The sequence below is a fragment of the Ambystoma mexicanum genome, chromosome 6q (genome assembly GCF_040938575.1).
Source record: "Ambystoma mexicanum isolate Mex_15411 chromosome 6q, UKY_AmexF1_1, whole genome shotgun sequence".
Lineage (NCBI taxonomy): Eukaryota > Metazoa > Chordata > Amphibia > Caudata > Ambystomatidae > Ambystoma > Ambystoma mexicanum.
The window spans coordinates 489,628,357-489,648,573 of record NC_090937.1 but is presented as its reverse complement, the minus strand read 5'-3'; the positions used below and the strand labels follow the sequence as shown (position 1 = coordinate 489,648,573).

Here is a 20,217-nt window from a genome sequence, read left to right as displayed (position 1 = left end):
CTCTTGTACATTCTATTCGAGATGATGATGATGGCCCAAAAGTATTTCAGGAACAATAAATGTGCATGGCTTGAGGTCAGCACAACATAAAGGAGGGTAACATTCATTCCAAAAGGATACACTGGGAGGATCTTGAATGATGTGAAGGTGTGGTTGCTTGGATTTTGGTTGGTGTGCTTGACTGGGGTGGTGTTACTAATGGCAAAGGGGATTGCCAGATGATCCGACTAGTCGAGTGATTCTGCCACCAACCCCCTTCCTCCCACCACTTTGCAAACCATGCCCCACCACTGGGGCTGGTCCACCCACGGATGCCCTTACCACCAAACACCCAGCACCTACCGAATTGCCACCTCTTTCACCATACAAACCATCCAGCGCCTGTCTCTCACCTGCGCACATGTTGCCAACATGCTATAGCCCCCACCTATCACATCGCAGGCCAACAAAACACTGTGTGGTGCACGGAGCACTCTGGACCACCACCACGGTTGCCGCCCCAATCCACTGTTGCTTGCATCCTGACCACAATGAAAAAGCCCTTCCAGACTACTGGCACACCTGTCTTGACTGGGCTGCAAATGCCCTCCAAACCCATTGGTGCACTCACTTTGTCTGGGCTGCAAATGCCCTCCAAACCCATTGGCGCCCCCATCTTGACCACAATGAAAATGCCCTCCAAACAAATTGGTAGATCTGCCTTGACTGTGCTGCAAATGCACTGCAAACCTATTGGTGCACATGCCTTGACTGCACTGCTTATGTCCTCCAAACCTATTGGCACACCTATCCTGACATAAACCATGCATCCCCCCCCACCCCCGGCACCCTGCCACCTTCCTCTTACTAGCAGCCTGGGTCAGCCCTACTTTATACCACAATGTCACCTCCCAACTACACACACCAGGAGGGTGCGCCCAGCACTCAGCAGCAGCAACACGCCCTAGATCTGGGCAACTCACATTGTCAGGCATACACCCTCCACCTGTGTTGCTCCCCCTCACTGCCCTGATACCAGCTGTCACCGTCAGGCCACCAAGTTAATGTGGTGCCAAGTCCAGACCTCACCCACTAGGAGAACGCTCATTTCACCTGGCACCTCAGTCAGTTACCCCTACCATTAATTCGCTTCCCCCAGAAATAGGATGGAGAATTGTCTATCTCCAATGCCATGCAGCTCTCAGCCCTTCACAATCTACAGCTTCATCTCCATCCCACCGAGTGACACCCACCAACCTCTCCGAAGCCACAGAAACACAGCCTGCCCTCGCACCTCCAGCATCACCGCTCCGATTTGCCCTACTCAGTACCAGATCCCTGATTGCACATGCTCATGACATACAAGACCTCATGATTCTTAATCTCGATAATCTTGCCCTGATGGAAACATGGTTAACCCCTGCCACCGGCCCCTTGTTATCTATTGCTGTCCCCACAGGCTATGACATACACTGCTGTGATAGGACACTGAGAAAAGGGTGGCAGAGTTGCCATCATCTATAAGGATTCCCTCTCTCTGCATTCCATCAACTCTATTCCACTCCCTAACTGCTGATCTATCTCAGCCAAACTAAACTGCTCACCTAATGCAACTATCACCCTCCACCTTCTCTATCGACCTCCAGGTCCCATTGCGACCTTCGAGGACGACCTTGCCCAACTCACCACTACAAACCTTAAGCCCATCACCAAACTCCTTTTAATGGGGGACTTCAACCTTGGCTTAAATTATCCTTCCGACACAGAAGCTACTGCCTTGTCCAACTCCACAGCAGCCTCAGGCTGTATTCAACGCATCACAGATGCAACTCACTCCCAAGGCCGCACCTTAGACTGACGCCTGTATCATAAAAGTAACATCACCATCCTCTCAAACCTGTCTTGCCCCTGGTCAGACCTCCATACCATCATCTTCTCCATCCCTATCCCAAGCAAACGTAGACAGTCTTGTGCTAGATTAGGACCCTCCCACCCACCGCTCTTGCCCGCAGCACCCACAATCTGACTGGTGCCCATTTAATCCCTTTACGTATCCTTGGCAGACCACTACAAAACCTTGCTAAGGAAAGTAATCAACCTCTTGGCCTCCCTCAAAGTCCGGAAAGCCAAAAACAATCTACACCTCAACTCTTGGTTCACCTCTGATCTCGGGACCACCTATGCCAAGAAAAGAGCAGCTGAAGCCGCGTGGCACAAAGACCCTACTCTATTGTAACTATCTACTGACCATCTAAAACAAACTTGTACCAGTTACAAATAATAAAAATCAATGCTCTCCGGACCATGCTGGACATCGTCAAGCACACTCATCTCTCGGACGTCTGTCCACTGACTCTCAGTTAAAGACAGAAAGAAATAAAAGATCCTAACCATTGCCCACCTGTGCCTGATGAACGATGCCCCCTGATACCTCGCACAAAAACTCAAAAGACATACCTTGGCAAGGCCACTAAGATCAGCCCAAAAGCATTGCCTCATCACACCCAGATTTTACCGCAAAAAGTGTTGGGGGTTCCAGCTTCCCTGTCCAGGCTGCCATCCTCTGGAACAACCCCCCCCCCACCATCTGTAAAATATACTGTCCTACAACATCTTCAGAATGAAACTCAAAACCCATCTCTTTAACTAATGTCCCCCATCTGCCCCAATCCCTCGATGCTCACTGCAACTGCATCTGTTCCACTGTAACTAAAGCTAGATACCCATGGGCTTTGTGCGCTTGTATAAATATCTAAATAAATATTACTTTTCCTTTGTGTTGGATCTTGCGTGCACTGTGTGAGGTTCAGAGTGGCGAGTAGACAGTCTGCATAATAAGACTTCGTCATCAGAACAGACCACCAGCCCATTTTTTACAGCATCGCCCTGAGCCTCTTTTTTCGCAACTGAGAAACCAGAATCCCCCACCTGATACTACAGTACAATGCAAACAGCGGCAGAGCTGCAGTCCCTCTAACCGTTCACTCCCCATTTTACCTCCCTTTTACTCTGCAGTGCATGACCTTGGCCTATTGTACATTATCTCGTTGTAACCTGTGTCTTGGTTCTTCTCTCTGTGAACTTCACTCTTGATTACTGATTCATGTATTCAACATTCCAATCTACATGTATATGCCCTACCTCTGTCCCCAAGTCCTCCTTCAGACTCTGACCCTGAAGCGCTGAGATTATTAAATTCTATTAACAGTAGAAATATGAATATACTGCATTAGACTGCCCCTGTTTTACTGGGCAATCAAGAGGAAACTCAATGAAAACGGCATAAAAAATGTTTAAGATGTAATAAATTGCGTTTCTTAAAAGTAAGACTATCAAGGTAAAGATTAGGGGCCACATTGCAGAATTATTGCACTGGTGCAGGCTCAAGTAGCATTTGTACAAACATTGCTCTATACTTTTTTAATGCAGTTTTGCATCAGCGAAAGTTTTGATATAGTGCTACTACTTGGTCAGACATCCCTTTCTGCACTCTACATTTTTGTGAAGTGAGGGCATCGAACGGGATGGCCGTTTCCGCACTGCATGTCTGCTCCGATTGCAAAAGAAAATTGTTTACCAGAATGGCATTCTCATGCTGGCATAAAACTATCCGATTCCTATAGATGCGCCAGTTTATAGCATCTGTTAAAAGAAGGTGGATTTCATAGGAATCAATTGAAAATAAGCGTTAAAGAATTTTCGTTCTTTAACACTTTTTTTGCACATCGTAGTGCAAACGACAATTGCACAAAGAGGAAAGTATTTCACAAAAGTGCAAACTACCTCAATCGAGGATGTTAAACCACTGCATGAATTCACCAGACTCCACAAGCGGGAAGAAATTAAAATGGGTGGCCTGACATAGGGCACCACTGTCTGAAAGGCTGACGAAATGTGCTAAGTACTCTCTTGGTGTTCATTATACTCTTACTGAAACACTGGGCCCACATATGTCAGGTCTTTACATGCTTGCATGAAGTTGTTCGTCCCATATTGGGTCCATTTTGAAAGACATTTTTCTAAACTGCTCTCAACTAAGCATTCATAGCAGAACTTATGTTGAAGGAGTGTTTTTGGTTATAGCTTTAATTCAGTACCGTTATTTACTTTTTCGTCATATCTTAACTGTGGTACCCATCTAATATTCATGCAGTCTGCAGTGTGAGCCGGCTTTGGGGAATGATTGCAACTTCAAATTTCGCTCTTATTCCGAGAGTCAAAATCAATTATGAATCCCATGAAAAGATCTTTCCCTAGATTGATTTGTTGGCATGACGTGTCCATGTGTTGTGTATGGCACATGCTATCTTTGTCGTGTTAGTTATGATTTGGATGAGGAATATTTCTTAATTTCTTTCAACATTATGTTCACCATAGTTTGTGGAAACACTAATTAGTACACAGAAACTTGGGTGAGACTTGGTATAGCCCATGTTGGAACTTGAGCAACTCACAGAGACAAAAAAAGTACCCTTGGATTTACCGAAATTAAGACCTATAAAAATGCTGATATAAGAAACCCATCTTTCAGCATCAGAGGCCACTACACTTAAATGGGGTGAGTTTGGGATGTGCCCTTTTGGTGGCTCCTGGGGAAAAAGAATGAGATTGGGCTCTTAGTTCTTAAAGGCCTATACACAACTAAAGAAGGCGATTAAGGAAGATGTGTTCTTGTAGATTTGATGCTTGGTGTATCACCTCTACTGATTATAAATGTATAATGGCCAACAAAAGCAATCCTGGCTTGGGGAAATCTCTGTGGTCACTCTTGGCAGGTAATGATTGTTCTAAATTGGTTGCTGGGGTTCAGTTAATCGTTAGATCCAGTGTTGAAGTGGAAATTATACTGCAAGTTCATCAATACAAAGACTGAAGTGCGTAATCAATTCATTAAAGACACAAGTACTTCTGGTTCATAGAGAAAATGCCATCCATCAGTCACTGTGACTACTTTTAAGTTGATAGATCAAGATTGACTGCTAGCTTCTCAGTAAGCATGTAATGCAAGGTAAGGTCTTGGAAGTAAGGTCCAATTTAAGCATGGGATTCATCTACGCTGATCTGCCCGAGGTTAAAACTGTCATTGTTTCTGTAACTGATTTTGCTGAAGAGTTCAAGGAAAACAACTCAACAAGGCATCATTTTGATACAAGCGGGATTCTTATAAGGCACCTTTTCTAAGCCCTATCATTGCTTCCGTCACCTGCAAGTCGAAAACAACCTTTCAAGGAAGAATGGTTTGTGGAAGTAATCCATCTCTCTGAAGCCTACTTGCTGTTGCATTAGGTTTTGTTTTTATTTTGTCTACATCTTTGCACCGAGGTGTTGTGCACTCCATATGATTCTCTCAGGTGTTTGTGCTATGGAATTTTATATTTCATGTTACTTATGAAATTATACAAAGTATTACATGCTTTTCAATCAAATATTCTGGTTCGTTTTCCACTTCTCTCCTTTCTGATTTATTGATCAATGATTTGGTTTTATAAAGCACTAGCAGAAGTACCCGTTCTCCGAACGGATTCTGTAGCCAGACTTAACACTGATCCTGTAGGTTGCTGTTCCAATTCTCTTATTACTTGAAGTGCATTGCACCCTGAAGTAAACTGCACTGAGAATGGGCGTGTGTGGCTGGCTGACAAGCCCCGGAGCAGAAGTTGGGGAGAGGTGAGAGTTGGTGTGCTGCTGCATACTGGGACATTATGTGCTCTGTCCCCAGCGGTAGCCTCACCCTGGCGTAGTGCAGTTCATTGCGGTGCAAATATCTTGGAAACCGTGCATCCTACGCCTGGACCTCGAGTTATGTTCATTGTGCCAGGACCGATCCTTCTACAACCACATTGATGTTTCGCCAATTTCAGGCAACTGTCTCATGTGTGAAGGAGCAGAAATCCGGGGAACGGGGTGGGGTGTCCAAATGTGATGTAGATAGTTATGTCAGGAGGGTCCTAACAGGTAACGATACAAAATTAGGTGCAGTTTGGTGAAACACTGTGGAATTGTATAAGGAACAACACTTTGCCACAAAACCACACACACATTTTGCCTTTTGCTGAAATCCAGGGAAAGGGGTGTCCAAATGTCGTATAGTTTAAAGGAAGGCATGGTATCAAACAGTGAAGACAGACACAAGTGATCACAGTTCAAAGGTGTTTAAAGAACTTCAATGGGTTGGTTGAACGCCTATCTAAACCTAAATCTAAAGATGGAGAGCAAGCTACGACCATCAAATAAAAATAACGCAGTCCTAGTCAAGTCTGTCAAAAAAAAGGGCCTATACTAATAAACCTATTGCCAATCCTTACTTCTAAATACAAAAAGGGTGTGGGAAAATTGTGTATGCAAAATGTAGTGTTCAAGAAATAATGTCTCGATAGTTGAGCAGTTGGCGTCCCTTCACCACGTTTTCAACACGGGCAGGCGGCAGGTTCGAGCTTCGCATACACTCTGGCTTCTCTGCCATGAGGATACAGTTCAAAGCAAATGTATCAGGGCCTTTTGTCAAAGCTTCTTTTCCAATAACAGTCTCTTACTGCAGAGGGCCTGTCACAACAAATAAACACCAAAGTTCCTTTCTTGTCAGGGCTTTCACATATACAAGGTCTTGTTTTCAATATTCATCATGGGTCTCTCTCCTTAAGATTTGGACCCCTTTTTACCACAACGTTCAAAACTGGTCTCCCTCATTCGGCTCGGACCATGGATCTCCCTCATTCGAGCTCAGATCCTTTTAACACAATATTCATATTTGGTCTCCCTCGTTCGTGCTCGGCCCATGCAATCTCGCTTTCTATGTTTTCCTCTTGATAACAAAAATTGAAGACTTTCGAATTTGCACTGGGCTTTGCTCAACTGTCGCAGGACCACTTTGATTCACTTCACACAATGTTCTTACTTTCGTTTATGCCACCTCTTGGCTGGATACCTTTACAGACACCTTCGATTGAGCACACACGTGGTGCCGGACCACTCTGTCACTGGTATTGTATCTTTTCTTCTCCAAGTTCAAACACTCATCAGCAATTCAGCTTTACTTGCATCTTTCATCACATGCGTTTAACAAAGTTTGTTTCTGCGCTCAATATACAATGTTGTCGCTTGCAACCTTGACTTCAACACAGACCGGTCCTGCATCGGCCTCCCCAACTCACCGGCTGTGTGGATCTCTCTGCCTTTGTTCTTGGAGCCAAGGACGATACCACAGCTGCTGCTGCTGCTCCTCTCTTACTTGGTCAGCTACGCAGGACGGCCTCCGTTATCTCCGACACACAATGCAGGATTCTGTAGCCTGGTTTCGTGGCCTTACGTTTTCTGATCTGCAAGAGTTTTGAAAGTAATGGTATCCTGTCAGAAAGGTCACGTGCATTTCCCTCCATGCGAATCCTTTTTGGTTTGCCGTCTTTCTCCCCTCATTCAGCTGCCTTCTCGATAACAGTTGCTCCTTTGTGTGCTGTGCCTCGCTCAGAGTGTGCTCTCGTGCTCCGCCTTTTATCCGTGTGGGGAAGTTTAATGGAAGTCAGGTGTGATATGATATGATATGGCATTTATAACGCGCCTATACACAAGTGTTTCAGTGACTGAGTGACTGTCAGTAATTGCATGACTTCGCCTGACCATAGTAGCATGACATGTCAGGTACACTGCTCGGGTGTGAGTCGGTTTTCTCCCAGAGCGGGCTGTCTGCGTGGACGTGTTTCTGAAGAGGGAAGGGGGGTAAAGTTCCCATGTATCCTACCTGGTAGGTTGGGGTAAAGGTGTTACAGGGGTAGGAATACCGCATCTCGCCATCAGTTGTCCCACTCCCCTTAGACCGCTCACCCATGTGATCCTCCCGCACTGGTCCACTCAGAGGGTCTGGATCCAAAGGCGATGGCCATGCCCTGTCCACCTGAGAGAGAGATCCCCGGCGACTAATGGTGAGACACCTTCTGGTTTCTCACAGTAGCCAGTATTGTCCAGAGGGTAACAGGCAACTATGCAGAATTTGGTGCAGATTGGTGAAATAGTGTGGAATTGTATAAGGAACAAAGCTTTGCTACAAATCCCGCAACAAACAAACATATTTTCACTTTTAAATATATAGATTGCATGCTGTATTATTTCTTATGAAAGGGGATCCAATTATATTAGTTGGTGTGCACTTTTAACTTTTATGTATTTATTTATACAGGCAATATCCTTACAGTTTTAAAACGTACATGTTTACTTTGCTGCAGTGTTTGGTTAGTTTTATGTTGAAGTGTTATTATTGAATTTACCAATGTATTCATCCAATGTTTCTGTGTGACTTCCTCCACACCATGAGAATGCCATCATGGTAAGGTACTGAATATGCAATATGATCACACAATTGGTAGTGTTGGGTGCATCCATGCATGCTGTTTAATGAAAACACAAAAAGAAGATTGTATATAGCGGTACATATCTTGCACCCATAGCAGTTTTCCTTTTCTGTAGGTGTAATGAATTGTTGAATCATTTAGTTCACAAGTATATATTGGCTGAACAGGTTTTTAGAAAGTATTCTGAGGTGTTGCTTCCAAATTCATTGTCACTGTAGAAAGAAAGTGATACTGGATGTTGAGTAACACTTTCCTTCTACTATGGGAACTTGTTGCATTAGAAGACCGCAATCATCAATGTTTGGAATATAGCAGGATGTGCTCTGACCGTTTGGGCTAGAAAGTGATTAATACATTTAGACGTGTTCAGATAGAGATCTGATAACACTTTAAATTGCACTGCACTGTGGGACCTGCTTTATGAAGCATTAGAAGTAGATATAAGCTTGGATGAGGATAGATATTTGTGCTCATTGCTGTAATTAGACCTGATTGTTTGCACTGCCTTGCTTTCATCTCTAGTTCTATTTGTATAATCGGTGGAGTCTTCCAATCATGATCTTCTCGTTAGTGTGTAATGTACTTCATTTATATAGTCTCTTTTGTTCATAAGGACGATATTGCCACATTCGTCAACTTTATACATAAGCCTCACATTCTCAGCAGACAGGCATAATTTCTGGAAACATGTGACCCTGAAACCCTGAAACCTCCAGCTGCAACCACTTCAAACTATTTAAAAGTGTCCTTTTTATCCACTGCTATATAAATAGCAAGGGCACTCAATGACTCAAAAACAGAGTTGATTATTGCTGATACGGCTGCTCGGCTCAGGAGGCTGGACCCTAAATTTGGGAAATTTCATATAGTAGGCTGTGCCATTGCCACGTTACCAAACGTTTAAACTGTAGGCATTGTGCTTGACCAACAAATGAACATGAAAGCGCATGTTAATAGCCTAGTAGGTACATCAAGCTGCTCAACCAACTAAGACCTTTGATGCATAATAACAGCGCAACTATTGCTAGCACTGTCATCTGGCCAAATTAGATTATTGTTCCAGTCTGCTTCACAGGGTTGGAAAAGGAGAGATAACCAAGCTACAGATTATCGAAAATTCTGCTGTGCGTGCAGTTGAAGGCTTGCTCAGGAGATAACATATTTCTTAGGCCAGAAAGGCTTACAGTGACTGCCGATTCAGGCTAGGATTAACTCTTGTTTGATTTCTTGGATGCATAAATGCTTCTTTGGTCAGAGCCCAGTGTATCTTTACGACAGACTGTCTTAGTTGCTAGTCCCAAGGACACTAAGGTCAAATAACACAAAGCTGTTATTGGTACCAAGATCTAAACTAGCCCTGGTTAGCTAGGCGGCATTCCATCATGCAGCCCCAAAGTGTTGCAATGGCCTACCCTCAGACCTCAGGGGTTGCGTCTCTCTTCATTCCTTCAAGCGTGGATTGAAGGAACTCTTATTTGAATGATCCTCCCACCAGCCTTCTCCTTCTCTCCTGCTGTTTTTGCCTGTCTGATTGCCATGTTATCTGTTATTTGTGTGTCTGTCTTGTTAGCGCTCCTATGCGTCCGGCCGAGTCATCATGCTTTATAAATAATACGTAAATAACACGTTTTCCCCCCATGAAGCAGTTGCCCACCTTAATACTTCTACACCCATCACCTGTAATTGACTACATGTCTCTTTTATAATGCTCTTTCCTGGACACACCTTCCGAAGCTGATTCCCCAATGCCCTCCTAATAGCGGAATGTAAACAAATACAGATATATTGACAAAAATAACGAACATGTTTCAGAGGCTCAACACATGTTTGTTTGGTGGTTTTCCCCACTGCAGCACTGCATGTGGTACTCTAATAATTGGGGGCTGTCTTTCACTTATATATTTAGTACCTCCAGCATAGATTTATTGGATTTACGAATCACCATGACCCAAACTGGATACATGACACATACCTTCAGAAAAAGTACATCTGTCAATTACGTTTTGCATGCTACAAGTTGTCATAAGAAAACTATTACCAATATTCCATAAGGTGAATTCATAAGAGCTAAACAGAATTGTAGTCGTTTTTGTGACTTTCAGTCTGAATGTGACAATTTAAGAGCAAGGTTTTTGGCTAGAGGCTATCCAACAGCAGCACTTTACTCAGTAGAGCTTGAAGTAAATCAACGGAGAGAGCTTGTTTGTTGACACCTATGGCAAAAGATCAAGCGTTGAGTTCTAAAACGCTCAGGTTTATTACAAGGTACAATTTGGACAGCCAGCTTCTATTTCACATTTTACACAATAATTGGCACCTATTACGACTTGACAAAGATTTGGTGGAATATCAACAATGAACCATGTATCATATAATTTACTACGCTCCTCCTTCATGAGAGACTCCTCCCACACTGGCGATTGCTTACAGAGGATGCGGAAAGGCGGGTTTCATAAATGTAGCAGCTGCTCCTTGTGCCAATTTGCATTAGAAACTAATGAGATAATTTTGGCAGTTCAGGTATCCAGAAAGTGGACACATATATCAATTGCAATTCTAAATTCGTAATTTATTGCATTATATTTGTTTGTGGTACACATTATATAGGTAGCACAATTCATGCTTTAAAGGTCAAGATTCGAGAACATGTCACTGCCATATCTAGTCAAGCTGCCAAATACACCCTTGCCACACATTGGCAACGTTACCACCAAATGGACAACACCAAAGACTTACAATTTGTCGGCATGATGCAAGTGACCTTACCCCCCCCCCCCCTAGGTTGGCAATGGACAACTCAAGTTGAGGCAACTGGAAGCTTGTCTTATTTGCTAGTATAGGAGTGTATATCATGGGCTCAACACAGACAACAAACCTTCTGTTTTTTTTTATAAACATGCAATGTAATCACCACTTATATATTTTGAGACCAAGATGTTGTCTTAACCAATCCAATGTTAATTGAGCAAACTATCTGTTGTTTCGAAAGTGTAGCTTGGGTTGTTCGAAATTGTATCAGGCAATCAGTAATGATCGCAATTCAAACTGGAAAGTTAGTTATGCATTTTAGTACAGGATGGAGTTTTTCAGGTATATAAGTTTGCTCTGCTATTTATGTATAGTTGGAATGTACGTCGGATGCATACACACATTGCACTTATAAATTGGGTTCTGCTTAGTTGGGCTGTGTTTGGGCAACATCAGAGCAGAGGCAGGGTTAATGTCCCATAGTGTTTGACTGAGGTTATCCTTTTCCGAGATGGTGGACCACGTGGCCAACCAAGGTACTTCTGCCTTGCATGCAGTGCTCTCATATGGCAGCTAGCAAGAGGAGGTTATACTTTTGGATGGTCGAAATTGTAATTAGTAATCAGCAATTCTTGCAACTTCAATTAGCAACGAGTAATGTCTCTTAACATAAGATAGAACATTTCTTGCGTATCAGTGCATTCTTCATTAATGCAATATTAATTTGTTTCACATATATATATATTTTCTATAAATTAGGCGCTGGGTAGTGCTTGTGAAACTTTAGAAATGAGCTTGGGGTATGTCCCATAGGGTTGAATTAGGTTACCCCCTTTCAAGATGGTGGACCGCGTTGCCAAAAAAGGTACTTCCAGTTTGCCTGCAGCATTCACTACATGACAGCGAGATTGTAGCCGCCTCAAAGTTAGTGTCCGTGTTTGGCCATCAGCGTGAGACAGGAGATGAGTGCTTACCGCAACAAGGGAAAGCCTAACTATTGTTTCCCTACTACGTGTGCTAGGTTATTGTAATATTCTTTCTTTTCTTCCCTCCCCTTGTTGTCATTACCAAAGTTTCAGTCCTCACTAGCAGTGTAATTCATCCATATTATTCAAGTATGGGAAGGGCTTTGAGTGCCTGTTGTGGCTAATCCCAGCAAAGTATATGAGGTCTTGTTCTAGAAGTGATGGCCAACGCCTTTTGATTTTCAGCTCGTTTCTCCCAAAAGTGGGGTTCAAACATAGGACCATAGTACAGGTAGGCGGCTACCGGTTGAGTTGTGCTGTTGTTATGTTGGTATTCTCATAGTGCACAGGAGCTTTGCTAGCTATGTGCCTTAACAGGTACTATGGTAATTCACTGCATGGAAATGCATGCTTTATGGTGGACTAGGCTCTAATTTCACTCAACTGGTCAGAATGATGTTTATCACTTATATTAATTATGTTATTTTACAGTTTCATATATACATGTGTCTGTTTAAATTGGGGTTAATAACGTTTTGTCAACCTGTACCCATGTTTCCTTTTTTCCGTTTTTTTCCCTGACTCGTGACATGTTACATCTGTATCCGTTTCGATGTTTATGGTTGGGTTCAACCAATGGATGTCTAATTTACCTTGCTGGACCTTGTCAATATTCAAACACATTTTTTTGCCTTGGTTCCCTTGCCCCTAATGTCCCGGTTTGTTTGATCCGATGTACTGCAAAAATGCACATTTGTGTTTTTTGACTAATGTATGTGCTATGACTATTCATATTTTGTTTTGGTATGTGGCTATAAGCCTGGAAGAAGACCTCTGGTCGAAACACTTGTCGGCTGTGTCAAACCCCTTAAATATTGATGCATTTCTTATCAGTTACACACAGACCCTGATCATAACGGCGTGTGTTTCTGGGAGGTACTTTTGGCGGTGAGACACCTCCAGGAGAAAAACCCTCTGTAGGCATGTAGCACCGTAGCAGAGTGCATGGAGTGCAGTTACACGCAGTTGAAAGCCAGTGGAAGCCTCCTTGGTACACGGTAAGATCGATCTCGGACTAGCGAGTGTTGTGAAGATCCCCTTGCACAGCGTTAAGCCGATCAAGGTATGGCTGGTGCTAGGTACAACTTGAGAAGTAAAGGCTTGGAGCAGGGGAATGAACATGTTATGGAGACTGCCCCTCAAACACCTTCGGTCTGTGTTAGCATTGGGGCTCCCACTGAAATGCAATCAAAAAGAAAAGGAAAACATGCGGAAAGTAAGATCTAAAAAGGAGTATCACATCAGAGGATCTGTGTGTTACCATTTGTAACCCTATATTTACTGAAAGGGTACCCGAGGCTCCAAATAATCAACAAAAGAACAAGATGAAATATCAAAAGAAGGTTAACCCCAACAGGAAATCATGCAGAAAGTTCTTGAAAGCTTTAATATTGCAGGAAGTCTGGGCAAGATCAGTTTCAACCAAGTCAACTCTGCTAGCAAGATCACCTAGGAGAAAGTGCTAGACCAGATCTGGTGGCCAATAACCATTAGATATGAGCAACGTGGTAGAATGTGAAGAGATTGACTGAATCAAAATGGAAGAATTACCACCTGAGAATGTCGATCTTGAACAGGAGTGCAGTGAGGTAAAGCAGGTTGGAATGCAAATATGGTAATCCGTGAATAATTCTAAAAAGACTGCCTACAGAGACGGAGAGGAGAAAAACTCGACTAGTACTGCATCAACAGTTGGAGAAGGAAGATTTCTTACATACGCTTTCTAAAACTAATCTAAGGGGTTCCAAAAATAGTCAAACACAATTAATGACGAGCTGCCCCATCAAGCAAAATATATAGAACTGGTCTAATGCCCTCTGTGAGAGGGTGTCTGTGAAAGGGGCTCTCCAGAAAAATGTATTTAGAATACATAGTAGTAATGAACAAAGGAGAGCCCAAAGAATTATCCTGGAATTTCTATTATCAGGAAATATGAGACCTTTGCTTAAGAGAACGAATATTCTAACTTTGTTCTACGAGGTGCCATCTTTGCAGCGTATTAATTCTGGTTATATTAAGCTGGTTGAATTTCTTGACGATTAGCGGACTGACCTTGTCACCCTAGAAATACCATCTAGGATTATAAGAGATGATATTGGTAGAAGTGGAACATATTTGTTCCATGGACTATGACATTGGTCCCCCTTTGGAGGGGGGGTTCGATCGCAAAGAAGGCAATTTGCCCTTGTGATAATTGTATGTAATAATGTAATAATAGCAAGGACCAACACAAGGGAAGGTTGGTCAGTCTAAAAAACAATATGGGGTATAATTTTGAATGGTCCTTACTCCTGTCACCCTGTTAGGGGGATGTGATGCAGGCACCCAGTATGACCATTAGCACTGAACAGCTTATGAAACTGTTTTTATGGAATGAAAAACTATGTGAGGAAATACGAGAATATTCCATTATTATATTTCCGGCTAATTGGCTCATGAACCCTATGCATTTGGATGGATTCCAGGCAGAGAATCAATTAGCCTTGAAGGGTCATTTGGGCCGTCCCTCTGGGGGGCAGCTAATAGCAATTAAAAACTCTATGAGTTTCTCGATGGGCAGATGTTGGGCCGCACATTATGGCATCCTAACGGTAGAATATAAATGTGTGTTGGCGTTCATTGTTCATACATTTCTCATAAGGATATATTGGAATTCGTCCAAATGTGATACTGCCAAGTTTCTGTTGGAATTGAGTAATATACTAGAAGAATGGTATATGGGAATAGAGAGGGGACATGTCATATTAGCAGGGGATTTTAATACAGCAGAACAAAAATATAAGAAACACTTTGCGCCTAGAAACACTTGTGTACAGGTGCGTCATAAATGACGTATCATATCATATACAATGTATGGCCGCTATGGAGAAAACATCTAACATACAGGAAGTGGAATTTAACAAAACTGAATGGAAATGTTGTGGGGGACCTAGAGGGTGCGGCCACATGGCATAGGGGTCCGTTCTCTTCATGCATCGATTACATCTGCTTTAGCACAGAGTTGTTCAGGAAATGTGGTAGATTTAAGGTTAAACATACAGAATTAGGATCATAACGTGAGGATAGCGGACTTTAGATCTGACCCAGGACATAGGGTGAAACAGGGTCCTACTAATCGTTTGGCTAACACAGTGATCAATCGGCTTAAATGGAAAGAGTAATATAGTGACATTCAATAATACTGTGGGGTGCATTCAAAGCCCCCACCCCAAAGGTCCCTTTCACATGAAAAGCAGGATTTTTCAATACTGATACAAAAATGGCTTTGCAAGTGTGATTGCATATGAGAACTGAAGGGCCATGTGAAAAAGGCCTACCTGTCACTACCCAAGGAAAAGCAGCATTTTAATTCACAAAGCAAGAAGAAAAATAAAAGGTCCCTTTCACATGAAAAACAGGATTTTTAAGGACTGTCATAAAAACAGCTTTGCATGTCTATCAGCAGTTTAAATGTGAAAATTGTACCACTGCTAACAGGAAATATGTCAGGGAAAAAGACATGGTGCATGTTGAAAAAAGTAATGTATATTATGTTTCGCATACAAAATACTAGTGACATTTGAAAAGCCACTTTGTTTTCCATGGGAAAAGTTCTGTAGGCTAGAGGCAAACCCTTTTGCTGGCTGTTGGACACATGTTACAAGAAACGTCAACACTGGAAGGCTGGCATCCTAATGTTTACAACTGTAACAAAAAAGTGGCTTGCTCTGGAAGGTGTAGAAAGCCAAGTGTTCTTTAGACTAGCTGTCTCTGTAGGACCTTTTTGCCTGGCTGATGCATGACTACAATGTAGATAGTAGGTGTGAAGAGGGGAGCTGTGAAGACAATTCAATTAAGGGAGCCTGAAACTCCAACTTCAAACAGGTAACCCACTTCAAAGAGACTGATAAAGAAAAAACTCTGGTTACAGACGATCCAAGTGAGAGCATATGGCCTGGAGGCAGGATAATTGCCATTTGTCACACATGAAGATTTACTATTATTTAAAAGGACTATTATCATTTAGGCCTTTTTCCCCAGCAACCATAAGTCGGATTTTCTTCATTTATGTACAATTTTTAGGTAATTTCCAGGAAATTTGGGATATATAAAATTAATCCACCTGGGACTCAGGGAATTGTAATGGCCATCTAAAATGTGTTTCTGGCTGATCTGAACATTTTCCAAATGTGTGAGTTGGTAAACGGGTAGAGGGTAAAATTAGGAATATGGGGAATAAATGACATATTCATAACTGTTATGCTTTTTACGGAAACAGCAGAAAATTGCCACATGGCCGTGCAACATGGTGCGGACCTGGATGTCGTCTTATTTAATTCCCCATGATTCGCTGAATCAGAAAATATTTATAGTTGTAATTAGTAAAATTATGAGGTTTTGCATCAGCATTTGTTTTTGCCCAAAATTTGACATGAGAACAAATGGGGCTTGTAAATTAAGCTGCCATATGTCTGCTCCAGACTCTTAGACATATCCGTAGAGACGGGCTGGAGTGGGGAGGAGAAAGAAGGGTGTCTGTCCAATCCTAGTTGCCAGAACTCTGGCAGGGTACTTCCCCAAGAATGTAAAATTGGTGGTGTCTATATAAGGGGGACTGCACTAGAAGGAAGAGGCAGAGCTGCTGAAATGTACCATCAAAAGAGTGCTGCTACAACTTACATCTGACAGCTGCAAGGAAACATCAGAGAAGATTGCTGAGAGTGCACCTGGGTGGGTCTGTCTATTGCTAGGAAGGCCTAAACAGTTGTATATGAATTGATCGTTTTACAACTGCTCGAATGACAATTGCCCTTTTCACAATTGACCGAATTGTGAAGGTCAATTGTACCATATATGTGGGGGGAAACCCCCGACAACCCCCACCCAACGCCAAACCCCCCAAAACCTATATATATATATATATATATATATATATATATATATATATATACATAATTGTGAAAAGGTCAATTGTGACCCTTTAAATTCCATCAATTGTTCATTCGAACAATTGTAAACGACCAATTTGGGTAATACCGCCTAAACACGGAGAGGGTTCTATGGTGGAGAGCGGGAGGCCATCCTTGAGAGTGGAGTGACCAGACCCCTGCCCTATCTTTCTAGAGGGTCCTGACATGCAGCTGGCTGTCCTGAACTTCAAACAGAGGCTTTCTACATAAGTAGAACTGAGCCCTGGGAAACGAAAAGGAGGGGGAGTCTGCTTGCCTTAAATCCATACACTTTATAGTGGGCAGGGGGGGGGGGCAAAACTGTGTAGATCCTTAGCCTATTTAACTAAAAAGATTAAATTAATTATTTCCCCATTTGGTGGAACACCATGGGGTGATTTGTGTTATAATTCGAAATTAACAAAGCTCACTTACCAGTGTGAGGTCAAAACTATAGCCTAAAATGTAATTGTGTAATTCTTTTTGTCCTGTTGACCCCAACTTCTTTAAGGAAGAGAGGTATCTTTGTTCTTAAATCAGTCCAATCTTTTTGTCCAACTTCCCCAACACATGCTTTTGAGTGGAGGGGGGTCTGAAATCCCAAATTTCCCAAATCATTTACATTTTTCAGTCAGACTTCCCCAACACAGACCAAAGTAGGGGGGTGTGAATAACAAACCGTTAAATCACCCGGTGTTTATTTTAAACCAAAAGTGTGGGTGAAATCATAATTGCCATATGTATGTGTTCTGGTTATTGATCAGTTTAATTATTTATCGAAGTGAAATTTGTAGAAAGTAAAGAATTGGGATTTGTGTTCTTTTCAACTCACTTTTGGGATTTATTTATGTTGCGAGATGTTTATTGTGTTGTACCATAGATAAAGTGGTGTTTGACATTTTCGTGCACATTTCTATTACTTTTCATTTAAATAAATACAATTATATTTGATGTACACCGGCCTTGTACTTGGCTCATTGTTAGCTCAGGAGGAGGGATCCAAGGGGCATGATATGTGTCTGAAGTAATGCAGAATAAAATAATCTGTTAACAGTCGTTGCATCACACCTTGAGTGGGGTGCGAAGGTACTTCCCATGTTGAGGGTGGCTTCTCAATAAACTGTTACAAATACAGTAGAGGTACATCTGAGGTAATGGATGGATTGTAAAGCTAAAGGACCTTCACAGCCACAACAATAAGATGATTCTTAAAAGAAAAGATTGATACTATACCATTTAAGCACACAATTGAGAAGTACACACACACACACACACATGCCTTTGATGAGGCTATATAAAAATGTTTTAAAAGGAACTTAGGAGTGAACTGAGACACATACAAATTAATAAAGAAACTATTCAACATAAAATGGTAGCCACTAAAAGATGTCGACAAAGATACAAAAACTGGCTTACGTAGCATAAATATATGATGCTTCAGAAGGATTCGGAAGCCACAATGGCAGCTATGGGACCCAATAGAGATAATATATTTTGGGCTCCATTAGTAAAATTGAACATAATCAAATGGAAAGCCAAATTAATGCTATTATAGAAACTGTGTGGGTTGATTATTTTACCAAGAAGTATGGTACATCAATATAAAAATAAAACAAATCGTGCTCTGAAACACTTGTGTACGAGCGCGATAGAAATAAAATATCAATATCAATATTAATGCAGTCGAGAGCACTAGGGCCTATGGAGGAATCGAAAAGAGTGCACTGTGAGAATTAAGTTTCGAATATGAAACAAATCCTATGGCTATTACAAGAACTAATAACTCTAAAGCCAAAGATCCTAATGGCTTATCAACCCAAATTTAAAAAGGAGCACCTGAATTATGGGCAGGAATTTTATTTATATTCTATACTAAAATCATCTTGAACAAAAGAACACCTGATACTTGGAAGCGATTGTACGTACTCCCATTTATAAAAGGGGGGATCACTTAAGTCCATAAAACAATATCCCAATTACTCTGATGGATGTGGAGAATAACATCTTCTCTGTCCTGATACTCAGGGAGCTTCAATCCTGGGCCCTACAGGCAGTCATTTATGCAAACAACAAACAGGGTTTGTGGGGACTACACTCAATGCGAAAATTGTAAATATCTTACAAAGTACAACATCACATACTAGTAATCCTTCAAATCTTTCTGAGATTTATTGATTTCACCTGTGCCTTTGATACGGTGAATTGGGAGATATTGTGGGCAAAACTTGCTAAATGGGGGCTGCCAATAGGTCTTAAGTATTCGTGAGTACTTGCACATAGACACAAGTGTCCAGGCTTGTTTGGACTGGCGTACCATTTCAAGGAGAATTGCAACAGGTCGAGGATTACGGAAGGGATGTGTGTTGGCACCCTGCCTGCTTAATAGCTATATCTTCAACATGGGGAAATCCCTAGAAAAATCATCCTTGGTTTTGACTAAACTGGGGGACATTTGACTACACTGGTCGGCATATGCTGATATTCTACTCATGGACCACAAGCAAATAGGTCTCCAGAGGATGTTAAATGCGCTGTCTAGGTATACAGAAAACAACAGATGAACTTTGCAATAAAACTGACAGTCTAATACCAAAAATGAGGAAAATCAAGACTAACTATGGTAGATACACATTACTCCCCATTACTAATACTATAAAATGAAAGTAATACAAACATTAATTTATGGTATCAAAACAATATTAGGATTTGACTGGGACTTTTTTGATGGCCTGGAATCTGCAATTTGGCGTAAAGTGCTGGGCTTACCCAACTGCCTGCCGATTGAGGCGATTAGTTAGGGCTGTTGTCACTAAAATGTTGAGTACTTGGAACTCATTATTGTTACTGAGAAAAATTATAACACCCCTCAAGGGGCCTTATTTTGTGACTTACAGACATTGCTGGTAAGAATTGAGTGTGAGTATTTGTCTGCTTGGGCCCTTACTTGTTATAAGCTTTTAACTTACTTGAACTGTCAGTCTAACCTCCTTGTGGAGGCTGCGAACATGGTTAAAACTCTTATGTGCGATGCCAAATGGGTAATAACCAGGGACATCATTTGGGGGTCGCACCTCAGACCCCCGAGGTCTCCCATGCTACCCTTAACAAAAAAAGAAAAATATATATATATATTTTTTCAATGGAAGCTGTGGCCAGCACCATGTGGCTCTTTGTTTCTTGAGTGGCTGGCTTTGT

General features: G+C 42.0%; 1 protein-coding gene across 1 annotated transcript in view; it reads right to left on the bottom strand.

Annotated features, from left to right (window-relative positions):
* ALPK1 (alpha kinase 1) overlaps positions 1-20,217 on the bottom strand; it is a 642,651-nt gene that overhangs the window by 284,773 nt on the left and 337,661 nt on the right. The window lies entirely within an intron of this gene.